Below are 16,668 nucleotides of genomic sequence, written 5' to 3' on the forward strand. Positions count from 1 at the left end.
GGGGGATTTAAGGCAGCTCCAACCTCATGGGTGCACTGGTGGGGCTCTGTGGTGGCTCTCTCCTTGTGCCAAATTCCCCACTGGTTATCTAGGGTAGTTCTTTGAATCTAAGTGAGGCTGTCATGCCCCTGGGCTCTTAGTCTGTGTATCTGCAGAATTAGTGGTTGATTTGAGCCATGCAGGGGGCATCTGAGTAGTTTCTGGTAGAGAGGAAGGTGGGCGGGAGGGAGAATAGCCCCACTGGCTTATATCACCATGGAAGAAATAACTGGAGAGAGCCCTTTTAGTTTTATGGTGACTCAATGTGGCAGAGACTGGAGTGTGGCAAACTTTATCAACTCAGTTGTTACCACTCTGGGAAGTGTCCACCCAGAGCATTGCAACCATGAGGCCATGGTGCAGCCTCTTCCAGACCAGCCATTCAGGACAGAAATGCAGTCATAGCCACCATGCAAGGCATGTTGCTCTAGCACACTGCATCTATTCTTTAGCCATCATAGACAGGCCCTAAAACATACACTTTGCAGCACACGTGCCCTCACCTGCCCATAGCACATGTCTCCAGTCACCTTGCTATCAAGAAGCAGTGAAAACACTGGAAAGGTGGAGCTTGGCTTTGCCATGCTGTCAGTCACTCCGTGTGTGTAAAACAGCAGTTTTCAGCCTTTTCCTTGCCATCTTACATGAGCATTTGACTCCATGTTGAGTGCAAATGCAGAGGTGAGATGACTACACCTCTATGAGCATCTAAACAATGCTGGCTAGCACCATCCATGAGACACAGAATAGTGTCCGTCTATCTCTACCAAAATGAGAGTAGCACTAATATAAGGGTATGAACATTAAGAGAAGTGCTTACTGGGCAATTTGATAAGCATAGTATATACATTTAGCCAGACAGCAGCAGACATTACACACCTAGGGCTCATGACTAAGCCTGTTTTAAGTTTTCAGTATCAGGGATGTATTCTCTCCCATTGAGCGGGCCTCCAGTCCAATTAGAGGGTGGTTGGTGATATATGATAGACATATATGATAGACATGCCACTATTGCACCAGTTGGCTCATTTGGCCTGGCTGGCCAAATATAAGGCTTGCAGTGTCCACTGTTGACTATCTTCACTGGTGATTTCTCTTTCTCCCATTGAACTGCATGCAGAATGGCTTCTTCCAGCTTTCTGTCAGCTGGTCTACATGGAGGGGGTTATCAGCTCAGTTCCAGCAGGATTTCTCAGTGGCCTTGCAGCCCAAGTATGTGCAATCTTCACCAATAGGATCTTACCATCTATTCCTGGTGGGAAACCAAGGGCCTTGGCAATGGCCTATAATGTTTTGGGGGCATCAGGGACCTCCCTGGCCAACAACTCACTGGAAGGCATCCCATCCCTGGCACTGAAAATTTTCTAGCAACAATCTATGGCTCCTGAGTGTTCCTTCATCCAAAAAAGCAGAGCAGGATTCCATATGATTTATTTACATCCTCTTAGATTTTGATTAGCTCTCCATCCACCTTTCCTTTACTCGATCTCTTCCCATGACCTCACTTTGGGCCTTTTCACCCCCATTAATCTATTCTTCTACTTACATATATACAATACCATCCTATTAAGTACCCCCCTCCCTTCCTTTCTCTTCCCTTTGTATCTGTTTTCTAGCTTATTGGCCTCTGCTACTGAGTTTTTTCCTTCTCACGCAGAAGCCCAGTCATCTGTAGCTAAGATCCACATATGAGAAACCACATGCGACTCTTGGCTTTCTGGGCCTGGGTTACCTCACTTAGTATAATCCTTTCCAGATCCATCCATTTTCCTGCAAATTTCATAACTTCATTTTTCTTTTCCTCTGAGTAGAACTCCAAAAGTAAAAAGGGTATCACTCTATAAACTTTATAAAAGTGTATTAGGACCATATGAGCACATGACTATATTAAAATGGTATCAGGAAAATCAAGCCCAAGAGCTTATTATTAAACATATCAGACCCAGGAAGGGTACAACACTCTTACCTGGACCCCATAACACTAAGAAAGACACCTAACACTGTTGGAGACAAGAGAAAGCTAGCTTCTTTCAGACAGTTAGTCAGGGACAGAAACCCAAAAAAGGAACATTCTGTCCATCATGGCAAAATGGAAACTTGAATGTGATCCTGTCTCTCAAAGATGGCTGCCAGTGACATGCCCAGTGGGAACTTCTTGCTTCTTCTTCAGTTTAGCCTCCCTGGGTCAGCCCTCTAAGTCCACAAGCCAATCAGATCTTGGCTCCTCAGATCTTGGCCCCTCCTGAGTCAGCCTATTGGATCCAAACCAATTAGGTCTCTGCTTGCACACCTGGGCCTCATGAAAAGGCTCGCCCTGATTGGATTCTGAATACATATGAAGGCAGTTACCCATATACTCTAGAGCTCTCTGTCCTCTCTGCCCTGTGATCTCTGTCTAGACACATGTCAGTCTGGCTTTCCCCTATCTGGCCTTGCCCATGGAGGAGAACACTGTTGCTTGGCCTGGGTATTTTACTGTTTGTCTTATGCTTTGGGGTAACATCTCACTTTAATTACATATGTGGTTTTTCTCTAATCCCTGAGTCTATCACATATGTGTTTCCTTTACACTCTAGGTTATAATGTGGATATCTTCTCTAAACTCTGGACCTGCTACCTGTGCTATTTCTCCAAACTCGAGCTAACCATAGGTATAACTCTGTTTATTACCTGTTTCTCATCTGAATCTCCTGGTCTTTTCTTTGGAACTCTATCTCCTTTAGCCATCACCACTTTCTCTCTTAACTTTCTTCCATAAGGAGGCTTATAGCAGATGTTATGCCTTCCACATGAGTGCATGTTTCTTCTAAATCCTTCTCTCTTCCTTTTGTTCGATGACCTGGCTTGAACACCCACAGTGACCCTGACTGGGACTCTTGGCCTTGGAAGTTTTCTTCTTGCCTTTGATCTGTGTCAGACTGTGGGGATATATTCTCACTTTTACTATATGTATGATTTATCTTTGATCTCTGAATCTGTAACTATTTCTTAATCCTCTCTGGTCTGTTATTTGAAGGGACCTCTAAGTCCAATCTTCCATGTGTGTGTATGTATGTGTATTACTGCCCTAGCCTTTTCCTACATAACAATTTCCTCTAAATAAACCTCATGAGTTATGATTTCTCCCTAAAACTCAATAATTCATAATTTATCTTTCTCAAGTCCATTTTATCATTTCTTTAAAAGTAGAATAAAGACCCCAAAATTTGGGTTGATAAGTTTGAGAGACTCCTTCTGAACCCCCAAATCTTGCATCACTGTGATGTCAGTGGCCTTCACAAACCTGTCACACACACGGTGTGTGTGTGTGTGTGTGTGTGTGTGTGTGTGTGTGTGTGTGTGTGTGTGAAGGGACACAGGCAGAGAACTTCCAACTGTTACAGGGAGTTCAGCTCAACTCAGTGCCTACTACTGGTACAGTTTACTCTGCCATTCACCTCTCCACTCATTTGTCCATCTGGATCCTATACATCATCTCTAAGGCCTTCTCACCACTGAACCTCACTTTGACAGCTTGATCAAATCCAAAACTGGGACCCTGCCGCTTGGATCTGCCTCTCCAACAGCAGCTCTCCCACAGGGTTTCATTTAACCCTAGAAGAGACTGTCTCTGTCAAGCTTCTGCCTCTGCCTCTAGGGAGGACTGTTTGAACTGTTGAGTTCTGCTGCTATCTCTTTAACCCTTTTGTAGCCATTCTGCAATCCACATATATTGATAGAAGCACTGTGTGATATGTAAAGTATAATCTGAAAGTTAATATATTAGTAGCAAAGTTTTGAATAGAAACCTATCCCTGTGTTTATCAATAGCCACCTATCAAGAGAAACTGGGACTACTTGGAAAATTGCAGCTATAACTGTCCTAGCAAGAAAAACCGAGGAAGAAAGGCCTTCTAAAAAAATATACTTGTGCCTCTTTCTTTGACTATCAGAATATTGACGCAATGGTCCCCACAAAATTGGAAGTTCCTCATGAATTTCATGGTGAAAAAATGGGAAGACTAAAGTTCCTGGTGTGAGGAACTTGTCTCCCAGGAAAAGACTCCACGTAGTGCTTACAAGTTGTCAGACCACCTGGAAGGAGAGGTTGAAGCTGAGATGGTGACTAGCCAGTGATAGTAGGAACCATACCTTGACCATGACTGCTTAGTTATGAATATCTCTTGCCCTCAATTTAAACTTAAACCTTATGTCAGAACCCCAAATATGAACTTTGGGGTTACTGGACTTCTTTGTTCCTCTCCCAATGTGACTACATGAGTAAATATCCTTTCTTTACTTCTTGCTACCACGTGTCTGCTTAATTGGCCTGTTGAGGACAGGTGGTTGAGCCTAGGTTGTTCGGTCAGCCAGGGTCCAGGCTCTTACTCTAATAGCTCCTGTAACAAAGACAACCAAACAGAAGTGTCTTGTGAATTTATTGCCATTTGATACATTCTGACATTGTGGAAAGGCACAGACATATGCATCTGTGTTTCTGACATAGCATGCTTACAACAGGAAGCCAGAGCAAGGGCCTCCAAGCCTCTAGCCACCATTTACTTTTGAGGTGAACATGGCTCTATAGCAAGGGTCCACCTGCATACAAACAGAACCCACTTTCACCACTGGGTAGGGACAACAACCAGGAAGAATAGTGCCCATCTATCTCCATTGCTCTTGGGTGGTTCTAACCTCAGAGAGAGGACTGAGCTGCCAGGTAGCATTTCCATGCCAGATCTCCTCTGGTCCCAGGCTTGTGCTCAGCTTCCATTGTTCTCCACATAAATACCAGAGGCAGGGAGTCCGCCCTTCTCTGCCTGAGCCTAAGATTTCATTTATTTGGCTCTTGACAAATCCCATTGTCTCAGGGTAGATGCCAAGTCAGCTGAATGTGCTTGGAGAGAATACCCACAAAGCCTGTTAAAGGATGAGAGTTTTGAGGCACAAAACCCACCCTTGACCCCCACCCACTTCTAATAGTGCCTCATGCCAGGGACAGCCCTAGACAATGCTACCTAGTCTGGTGAGTCCTGGACACTAACTACAGGTCTTATGCTATTAAGATTAAGACACTAATCCATGCTTCATCTCCGGTGCTTTGAGGTCACTTTTAAAGGTAATTCAGTGTGCCCATTTGAGGACTTGGGACACGAAACTTTGAGCAGGAGTGACCTTTGATTCCACTGGGAGCTCTAAGGCTTCAGCAGGTGAGGCCTGTGAAGTCAGTCTTTTTATTCCATCTTGACAATGCTGATTGATAACAGAGCTAATCTCCTGCCTTTGTTGCCAAGGGGCAAAGGTTTCAGCAGCCCCTTTAGAAGGTGGGTCTTTTAACTAGGAGGTGTGTGAATCATAAGAAGGCTCAGCCCTAGGCTTAATCCCCCCCCCTCCGGAAATGCTCCCCCTGGGACCTCTGGTGACCAAGACCCTCCTGGATTGCATACGCTTCTGTACCTTGGAAACTGGGGAGCCAGACGTGTCTGGTCTGAAAGACCAATATTGGAGAGTTTAATTATCTGCAGAGTTCACATGAGTTGCTCTAAACAGAAGTGAGTACTGGGAAGTCATTGTGTGTTCCAAGTGTTTGTGTTCGTCAGCAAACTCTAGCAATGCCCAGCAGCATGTGTGCACCTCTGGAAAGCACAGAGGACATTGCAGAGGATGGCTTCCTGAGGCAGACTGGCCATGGGAATGTTCTCAAGAACACACATCCGGATCGGTAATTTCAAGCTTTACCTGGACTCTCCATTAAGGTGTGTCTTCTTAAACCATTCTAGGCCCTGCTACAGATCAATACTATACCAATAAGGTATAAAGTGCAATGTTGAAAACTGAAAAGAAACTGAGGGGCTGGAGAGATGGTGCTTGCCTGCAAAGCCTAACGACCAGGTTCAATTCCCCAGTACCTATGAAAAGCTAGATGCACATGGTGGCGCATATATCTGGAGTTTGTTTGCAGTGGCTAGAGGCCCTGGTGCACTGATACACTCTATCTACCATCTATCATCTATCTATCTATCTATCTATCTATCTATCTATCTATCTATCTCTATCTCTCTGTTTACAAATAAAATATCCTTCTCAGTGAACTTACCGAATCACAGAAAAAAAAAACGCCACATAGTCTCACTCATCTACAGCACCTATCCTGAATCTACCCAAGATGCCTTACATACCCAGCAAGCATCTCGTGGACTAGACTAAGAAAAGAAACTGGGGGCTGGAGAGATGGCTTAACAGTTAAGGCACCTGCTTGAAGAGCCTAAGGACCCAGGTTCAACTCTCCAGTACCCACATAAGCCAGATGCACAAGATGGCACGTATGTCTAGAGTGCATTTGCAGTGGCTGGAGGACCTGGTGTGCCCATCCCCCCCCTCATTCTCTCTGTGCCTCTTTCTCTCTTTCAAATAACTAAATAAAAATAAAATATTTAGGAAAAAGAAACTGGAAAGCTAATTTTTATAATTTAATAATTTTATTTAACAAATATATTTGAAGTGTTTAATGTCAGCATATAAAACATACTGTAATTTGTAATTTGGTGGTACAGGAAGAAGCATAGCCAGAAACTGAAAGGCTCATGTCAAAATTCCCATATGTGACAGAGGTGGCAACAGTAACAAGGAACTGCTAAAAAGCAATGCCATCAAAGCCCAGACTACAGAGGAAACACCAAGTCAGTGGGGCTTTGCCAAGACTGAGAGTCTTTGTGCACTGAAGAAAATCACCTGGAAAACATACAAAACAAAAACAAAACACCAAGTGGGAGAAAAGATTTACAGATCACAAATCTAACAAAGGATCAATATCCAGAATAAAAAATATCCACAACTCACTATAGCAAAAAGAAAAAAAATTCAAACGCACAAAAGAACTTAAATTGACATTTCCCCAAAGAATGAGCCATTAAAGGATGAGGGCTGGGGCTGGAGGGATGGCCTAGAGGTTAAGGCATTTGCCTGCAAAGCCAAACGACCCAGGTTTGATTCCCCAGGACCCACGTTAGCCAGATGCACAAGGAGGCACATGCATCTAGAGTTCGTTTGCGGTAGCTGGAGGCCCCCGTGGGCCCATTCTCTCTCTCTCTTTCTCCCTCCCTCCCTCTTTCTTTCAAATAAATAAATAAGTAAATAAATAAAAATAAATGTTTTTTAAAAAATTATGAGTGCTGGAGAGCTGGCTTAGCAGTTAAGGTGCTTGCCTGCAAATCCAAAGGACCCAGGTTCAATCCTCCAGGACTCATGTAAACCAGATGTTCAAGGTGGCACATGCATCCCGAGTTCATTTGCAGTGGCTGAAAGCCCTGGCATGCCTCTCTCTCCCTCTATTCCTCCCTCCCTTCCTTTTTCTCTCTTAAATAAGTAAAAAATAAAATATTTTTTAAAAAGTCGTGTGGCTTCATTAGTCATGAGGTAAATGCAAATCAAATCTATAATTAAGATGGCACTTCACAAACAATGCACTGACTCCAATAAACATTTTTAAATTTTTATTATTCTTTTGGGAGGGAGAGAAAGAGAGAATGGGTACACCAGGGCCTTCAGCCACTGAAAATGAACTCCAGATGCATTTATACCTTGTGCATATGTGTGACATTGCATGCTTTTGTCACTGTGTCTGGCTTATGTGGGACCTAAAGATTTGAACATGAGTTCTTAGGCTTCACAGGCAAGCACCTTAACTGCTAAGCCATCTCTCCAGTCCTCCAATAAACTTTTAATGGAGAATAACAGGACTTGGTGAGGATATGGTTGAAAAGCTAGAACCCTTGTCCATTATTGGAAATACAATATAGTGTCACAGCCATGGAAACATTGGGCAGTTCCCCGTGATTAAATATAGAATCCTCATGTGATCCATAAATTCCATTTCTATGCAGACATCTCAAGGAACTAAAAGAAAGTCCATAAAGAGCAACTATGTTCATCGCAGTATACATAACGCTCACAAGATACAAAAGAAAAAATCCACTAATGTCCATCACTGCATGAATAGATACAGTATACTTTACCCATATTATGGAATATCATTCAATCATAAAAGGAAAGGGTATTCTAAAACATGTTATACATAGATCATGAGAACAGTATACTGAGTGAAATAAACAGCTGTAAAGGACAGATATTGTATGACTACACTTATGTGAAGTACCCAGAACAGGGAAATTAGTAGATAGAAAACAAAGAAGCTACCAGGGGCTGGAGAGCAAAGTATGGAGAGTGTTATGTTTTGAAAGTGAAATGTCTTCCACAGGCCCATGTACTTAAACATCTTGTCTCTAGCAGATGGCATTGCTGGGAGGGTTGTTGAACCTTTAGGAGGTGGTGTGTAGCTTGAGAAAGTGGGTCACTGAAGAGGAGACAAACTAACCCTCACACTTCAGCCAAGCCACAGCTGAATCCACAGAGGAATTGGGAGATGAGAAAGAGTGCTACTTCCATGCTGTTCCTGATAACCAGCACCAGGGTGAAGGAGACAGACCCTGAGGATACTTAACACCTACCAAAGAAGAGACCCAGAGACTTCTACGAGCTTATCACAGAAGTAGACTTAAAACTCACCACCATGACTCAGGGAATTTTGCAGAAATGGGGGGCAGAAAGATTGTAAGAGCCATAGGTTGAGACATCATGCCTAGAGGCATTCCCTCCTCCCCCCATAAACTAACTGACTGCTGCTCCGACAATGCATAAACTACAATACCATGGGGAATACCTGCAACCCCACTGAGCAGCATCCTCAATGGAAGGGGGCCAGGGACAAGGGAAAGGAGGGTACCAACACAGGATGTATCCATATGAAACATCTTGTTAGTAATAATAATAAACATTAAAAAAAGAAAGCGGGTCACTAAGGACAGGTCTTGAGGGTTCTACATGGATCCTTCTCTACTTTCTGACCTGCCACAACAGACTGTGCATTCTCTGACTGTGGGCCAAAATAAACCTCTCCTCTCTGGCAGTTGTTTCTGTAGGTATTTTGTCACAGCAAGAATAGTAACTAATACAGGAAGTTTTTGTTTAAAAGGTTGTATTAGTTACTTTTTTCATTGCTGTGACAAAATGTCCAGTAGAAGCAACTTAAGGAGAGAGAGGGCTAATGTGGCTTGTGGTTTCAGTCCACCCTGGCAGGGAAGGCGTGGTGGCAGGAGCAGCTTAGGCCATGTTGACTGAAGCATCTTGGCAGATCAGAAAGCAGAAAGCAGGACAGGAAGTGGGGCCCAGATGTAACCTTCAAAGATCCACCCCCAGCTACCTCCTTCTACCAGCCAGGGCCTACTGCCTAAAGGTTTTACCAGTTCCCAAAACAGCACCTTCGGTTGAGGACCAGGTATTCAAATACACGAGCCTTTGGGACATTTTAGATTTAAACCACAAAAAGGATTACAGAGTGTACCTCAGGACAGATGACACATACTAGATGACAGGTGATGATGATGAAGAAGATAGATTAGATGATAGACTAGTAGATAGATGATTGGTAGATGAGATGACAGATAGGTAATAGATAGATAGATACATAGATAGATTATAGACAGATGATATATAGGTAGGTGGATAGGGTAGATAGAAAGAAAGGTTGATAGGTGGCATGAGTGAAAAATATGTTAGTTAGATATAGGCATGATACATAGATGATAAAAGGTATATGATTGAGAGATGATTGTATGTGTATATATGTGTATGTAGAAGGAAACATTCATTTTACCACAAGGATAAACTTTAATATGTTTGAGATATTAAGTGCACAGCACCTGAGCCTAGGGTAGTTTCTTAGTTTCTACACCTCTATGTGGTGATATGAGACCCCAACTTTAGGGGAAACCTGCTAAGAGGGACCTGTGATAATATTCTCTAATTTCTCTGCAAATGTTCAGTAAGTCTAACATAATTCCAAAACAAAATAATTAATCAAAAAAATTGCAAATTGAACTGGGCATGTTGGCACATGCCTTTAATCCTAGCACTAGGGAGGCAGAGACAGGAGGATTGTTATGAGTCTGAGGACAGCCTAGGACTACAGAGTGAGATCCAGGTCAGCTTGGGATAGAGTGAGACTTTACCTTAAAAAAATAATGCTGGGCTGGAGAGATGGATTAGCAGCTAAGGCATTTGCCTGCAAAGCCAAAGGACCTTAGTTCAATTCCCCAGGACCCACATTAGCCAGATACACAAGGTGGTGCATGCATCTGGAGTTCATTTGCAGTGGCTGGAAGCCCTGGCATGCCCATTCTTTACCCCCCTCTTTCTCTCTGTCAACTAAGTAAATATAAATATTTTTTTAAGTTTAAATATGGTGCAAATCAAAAAAGAAAATAGCTGAGTATGATAGTGCATACCTTTAATACCAGCACTTGGGAAGCAGAGATAGGATTGCCATGAGTTCGAGGCCAGCCTGGATCACAGAGAGAACCTACCTCAAAAAAAAAAAAAAAAAAACCAGAAAATATTTGAAGTATATATACCCAGGAGTATTAGTGTACAGGATTTAAAAATATTCTTACAAAACAATTCTTCCTTTTATTGCTGTGTGTGTTCAATGCATACAACACAATGTTCCCATACACCAAGTTTTGATAGATAGTCTTTGTTGGGGGAAATGAACATTTTTGAATAGAAATAAGTGTCAGTTTGCTTTCTTCAGATTTGAAAACTCTCAGAAGTTTGAAACTTTGGTGTCTGTAAAGATGAGGAAAATGCAAACTCTTTTCTACTGCTGGGACGCAGATCAGTTCCCCTGTGAGACCTCAATAGCCAACAGCCCAAGTTCCACCACAAAGACTCAGGGGCAGGCGAACATGCAATACAGCCAGCATGTCCCCAGGGACAGGACAGATGAGAAGACAAGCAAGTGCCTAACAACCCATGATCAGGGGTCAGTGAGAGATCTTGACTCAAAAAAATAAGGTGGAAACATAATAGGAGAAAGCACCTGATATTGGCTTCCACATGCATATGCGTGCGCGTGCGTGCACACACACACACACACACACACACACACACACACACACACACACACCCTGCAGTTCAGAAACTGGCAGATTTGCCCTGGATTCCAAGGGCTCTACCATCCTATCTCTCAGCACCTTGTCAAATTGATCCCAAAAGAGAAAATCTGTCATCTTCTCAGAATGGCCTGTGTTTGACCACTGGACCCTGGTATTCAAATTATAGGTAGGAGTTTTTCAGCATTGGAAGAAAGATGAGAAGTAATCTTTATACTCTGTATATTAAACAAGATATCAAGAGAGGCTCTGTGGTTTGCCTAGGTCATGCCTTGGTTGTGGGAACGAGACTGTAGCTCAGACTAGGGAAAGCACAGAGGCTTCATCAGACAGCCTTCAAAGGTTCAAATTCTGACCTAGCCTAGTGGACATGACAACCTGAGAAACTTAGCTGGCTTGTTTTCTCCACCATAAACTAATAATGACAACATGTAACACAGACAGTTGGCTACTCACCATAGACCCCACTGCCCTCCTACCATAGACCCCACTGTTGTGGCCAACAGATGATCTCCCAGCCTAGGATAGCAGCCCCTTGAACTACAATCACAGCCTGCAACCTTGGACAGCCCTAGCTAATATTTTCTTGAAACCAGACATGGCTCTGACTAGAGTAGGCTAAGGGGGTCAATGGGAGGAGCCCACAAAGTCACAAGGCTAAGTTCCCCATTACCTGGCTATTTGCAAACCCTGCCCTCAGGAAAGGGGAGCTACTAATGGGAGAAGCCCTGCAATGCAGGGGATCAACTTTCTCTGTACTGGCCCCTAAACTTGGGACATTTTTGTTACATCATTCTGGAGTTTAAAAAAAAAGTCTGTTACAGGCCTGTGGTGAGGCATTATAGGTACCCACAGCCTTTCAGTCAGCATGATCTGGCTCAACTTATCAGAGTAGCACACTGGCTCAATGGAGAGAACAGTGGATCTGTCCCTTTTCAGGGGGGAGAAGTCACTGACAAGGGTCCAGTGGGCCATTTGCTGCATTGGTGACCAGGGAGGGGAAGTATGGCCCTGCAGCTTCATACAGATGTACCTGGCATGCTTGAGCAACCTACCTCACAATGCAGTGTGTCACTGCAGGTCTGCGAATGGACAGGGCAGTGTTCATGAGCAGAAAGCCACTGGGATAGTCTTACTGTGCTGGGATTGGAGGGTGGGTGGAGCATTTAGGCACAGCTTTGTGGGTAGTATCAGCAACCAGAAGGGAGTGAACCCTAGCAGAGGGGAGGCACAGGGTGCTAATAGCTTGGGCCTTGGTCCTCTGCTGAGTGTGTGCTTCTGAGCCCTGGGAGATGAGATCAAGTAATGAATCACAGCAGGACCTAAACCTTCAGTGCATTGGGAGAGTTCCAGGCTTGGAGTTTTGCCAAGAGCAAGCCCAGTCTTGACAGGCAAATCTGAAAGCACATCTTGAGCCCCCTGCAAACATATAGGTTTCTGGGGTGCCACTAAACTAGCTCACAGGCCAGACAGTATGAGGGACCAGGATGGAGCTGAGTTGCGACATGCTAAGTAGTAGGCATGCTCTCATGTCCAGGCACTGTGGAAGTGCTCCAGACCTTTGAGAATGAGGGAGAGAAAGAAGCAGTCTGTTAGAAACCAACACAGGGGCTCCAAAATCAGCACAGATTCCCAGCTTTGGACCAGAAATATATATCTTCTGTCCAAAGACAGGAGAAATAAATGGTCAGTGCTCAGTGGTCAGTCTGCTTCCAGTAACCAAAACAGCCTGTATACATACAAACCCAGTAAAAGGGAGCCCAAAGAAGCCCCCAAGATTAGTAGCTCTTCATATAAGATAATGCATGGAGCACATTCCTGTCCAGGACAACAACTATGTGTCATTGTTTCAGCCACCCAGTGAACTCTTAGCTCTGCCTCTCAAGTGTGTTCTGCATGGGCTAAGCAGAGTTGCACCCCCCCCCCATTCATCCAGTTGTTTGCTGTGCATGCACATCATGATTTGTGTTGCTATGGGAGAGGAACACCATGCCCTCTAGCCTGCGAGGTGTGCCTTTGTCTGTCTTCCCCAAGACTAGGACAAAGAACTTGGAAATTAGCATCAGGAAGGGCCACCTCTCCACGCCAAGGCCTCTGTCCCTGGAAGCTACACCTTGTCAGTTCACTGACCACCTGGAGAACCGCTGTCAGCCAGGTCTGATAAATGAGAGCAACATGTACAAAACACTGGGGCTAGTGTGAAATGATGTGGGAAGCACCCAGAGGGTCCACTGGCTATGTTCCTGGCCAGAGAGGTCACTTAGAAGACACCTTACTTGGAAGAGAGGTGTATATGGACATCATTCAGGCTGCCACACACAGACCTGAGACACTGTGGACACCCAGGCATCCACTAGCCTCACCCAGCAGCAGGACAGATTCTATTTGGGTAGTTGAGGTGACAGCTGGTGGGAGTGGAGGCAGAGACCTGAAACTCTAAGTGGAGAGTGACAATGTGTAATAATGGAGGCCACTGTGGCAGACAGCAGGTGAATGGTGCTGCAGACAGTGTGCGCACGGTTCACCTACCTTTGTTGCTCCTAGGCCCCTCAGAGAAACATTAACCAAGTTGCAAGATTGAGATGCTTGTCTGATTGTTGCTTCAGGGAAAGCTGGTATTGCAAACAGGCCCACCTGTTCTCCTTGTAAAACTTTATTTGGGCCGTTGGGCAGCATGTTATCGGTTCTTGTTCAAACATTCCATTGAAGAGCTGGTGTTGGAAGGGGAGCCAGGGAAGGACCAGAAGGTCTCCATTCTCAAATTTAGAAGTCTCTCATTTCCCTTACTTTAAATGGATCTCTACAATAGAATGCCTATTGGGTGATTTCCTTCTGTGGTCACACAGACCTCAGGTTCATTCAGGCTGCAGTGACCACACCTGTTGGGCACATATGTTGGGGAAATTATTTCCATTTGCTATGAATGTTCAAAACGTCCTCCTTATAGATGAAGGTGCTACCACTTCCTCTCTGCTTCTGCCAGGCTAAGAGTGTTCTTTGACCTGGGATTAGTATATGGAAACTCTGCTTGTTATAGTCCCTCAGCCCAAATCAATGCTCCTTCCCTCCTAGAACAGCATCTGATAAACACAGGACTTGCTGGCCCAAGTAATATGTGATCTGCTATGGATTGCCTTAAAAAACTTTAGGACAAAGGCAAAACCGGGATTTCAGAGTCAAAGGCTCTAACCTCTAAGCCATTTCCCACTTCCCAAAACCGGGATTTCAGGCAGGAATTCTGAAGCACAGTGGGTGTCTACCAGTCGGCAAACCACAGGGTGGTGTGCACAGATGAGCAAAATGTTCTGCTTATCCAATGATAATAAAAAGAACTCAGAAGTCACCCTTGTAATGTCAGGCAGAGGACATGGCTAACCTCCCCACAGCAGCCCTCCATGGGGGGTGTCCTGTATAGCTCTCCTAATGGAAAGGGCTGGGAGACAGAGACAGACACCTGTGTCTTTCATTGTACCCTGGAGTTGAGCTCTGCAGCAGGAGGAAGGCAGTACCGAATGCATCTTCAGAGTAAACGTACATGTGGTGGTTTGATTCAGGTGTCCCCCATAAACTTAGGTGATGTGAATGCTAGGTTCCCAACTGATGGATATTTGGGAATTAATGCCTCCTGGAGGGAGTGTATTATTGGGAGCGGGCTTATGAACTTTATAGCCAGTTTCCCCTTGCCAGTGTTTGGCACACCCTTCTGTTGCTGTGGTCCACCTTATGTTGGCCAGGGGGTGATGTCCACCCTCTGCTCATGCCATTGTTTTCCCCTGCCATCGTGGAGCTTCCCCTTGAGCCTGTAAGCCAAAATAAATCTCTTTTTCCCAGAAGTTGCTCTTGGTTGGGTGATTTCTACCAGCAATGCAAACCGGACTGCAACAGTAAAGTGGTACCAAGGAGTGGGATTGCTGCTAGACACCCGACTGTGTGGCTTTGGCCTTTTGGAGGTGATTTTCAAGAGGAATGTGGAAGGATTTGAAACTTTGGCCTAAGAGATGCCTTGCAGTGCTGTAAGTACAGCTTGATGGACTGTTCTGGTCTGAGCTGCAAGACCTAAAGGCAGAACTATGGACTGTGAGGTTTGGCTTATGAGGGTGAGAAAGAGCTTTGCCTGGACTGGGCTAGCAGTTTGTGTGAGAAGCTTGCTCTTATGCCCGTGTCCTGAGAAGTTGTGCAGGGTTCTTTACGTAGAAATGAACTGGTGTGAGCAGAGGAATATGGCACACAAAGAAAAATCTTTGGGTGAACTGTTGCCTGTTTAGCTGCAACTGAGAGATTACAACCTACGAGACTGGGCAAGCTGACCTGCGCTGGGGCAACAAGAATGTAGATTCTTTTGAAGGGGCCTGAGTGCTCAAGGAGTGTCCTGTTCTTCAAAGTCTGCTTTAATCCCCCCTGGATTAACAAATTGGCACCCTACCTGGTATCGTGGAGTATAAGAAATGCTGGAAAGAGGGTCGTTGAGTTTGCAACACGGTCTTGTGTTTTGGAAATGGCCATGGGCAGTGTGAAGCAGGTTTGCTGGTTGCCTGCATGGAGACCCCATGGTGCCATGAGGATGAACCGTGGCTTGCAGTGGAGACCCATTGGAGATGCTGGGACCATGAGATGGCTGCCAAGGAGCTGCCAGCCCCGATGAAGTTTCCCAGGACTGTGAGTAGCCTAGCTGGAGGGGCGGAATTGGAATGCCAGAGACTTGTTGCTGGTTAGAATTATCGGACTTGAAGATTTGTCACTGGTTAGAGTTGCTGTACTTGAAGCTACAGAGTTTGATCTTTGCCCTGGTTGTTTTAAATCTTGTATTGGTTGAATGTTTCTTTGCTATGCCCAATGCCATCTTTTGCAGTGTGAATATTTATTCTGTGTCATTGTGGGTTTTTTGAGGTTATTTTATTGGTATTATGGCTCAGTTAAAAGATCTTGGACTATGGGGATGTAAGAACATCTTTGGGATTGATAAAAACTATGGGGACTTTTAAAATGAGATGAATGCATTGCATTTTACATCATGTATGATTATTAGTTTATGGGGGCCAGGGGCGGAATGTAGTGGTTTGATTCAGGTGTCCCCCATAAACTTAGGTGATGTGAATGCTAGGTTCCCAGCTGATGGATATTTGGGAATTAATGCCTCCTGGAGGGAGTGTATTATTGGGGGCAGGCTTATGGGCTTTATAGCCAGTTTCTCCTTGCCAGTGTTTGGCACACCCTCCTGTTGCTGTGTCCCACCTTATGTTAGCCAGGGGGTGATGTCCACCCTCTGCTCATGCCATTGTTTTCCCCTGCCATCGCAGAGCTTCCCCTTGAGCCTGTAAGCCAAAATAAATCTCTTTTTCCCAGAAGCTACTTTTGGTTGGGTGATTTCTACCAGCAATGTGAACCTGACTGCAACAGTACATCTACTCCATCTATAGCTACTTTTCTATTAGTCATTCTGGAGTTGAGCTCTGCAGCAGGAGGAAGGCAGTACCAAATGCATCTTCAGAGTAAACGTATATCTACTCCATCTGTAGCTACTTTTCTATTGGTCATTCTGGAGTTGAGCTCTGCAGCAGGAGGAAGGCAGTACCAAATGCATTTTTAGTGTAAACGTATATCTACTCCATCTATAGCTACTTTTCTATTGGCCATTCTGCCC

This window comes from Jaculus jaculus, chromosome 9 (genome assembly GCF_020740685.1).
Source record: "Jaculus jaculus isolate mJacJac1 chromosome 9, mJacJac1.mat.Y.cur, whole genome shotgun sequence".
NCBI lineage: Eukaryota > Metazoa > Chordata > Mammalia > Rodentia > Dipodidae > Jaculus > Jaculus jaculus.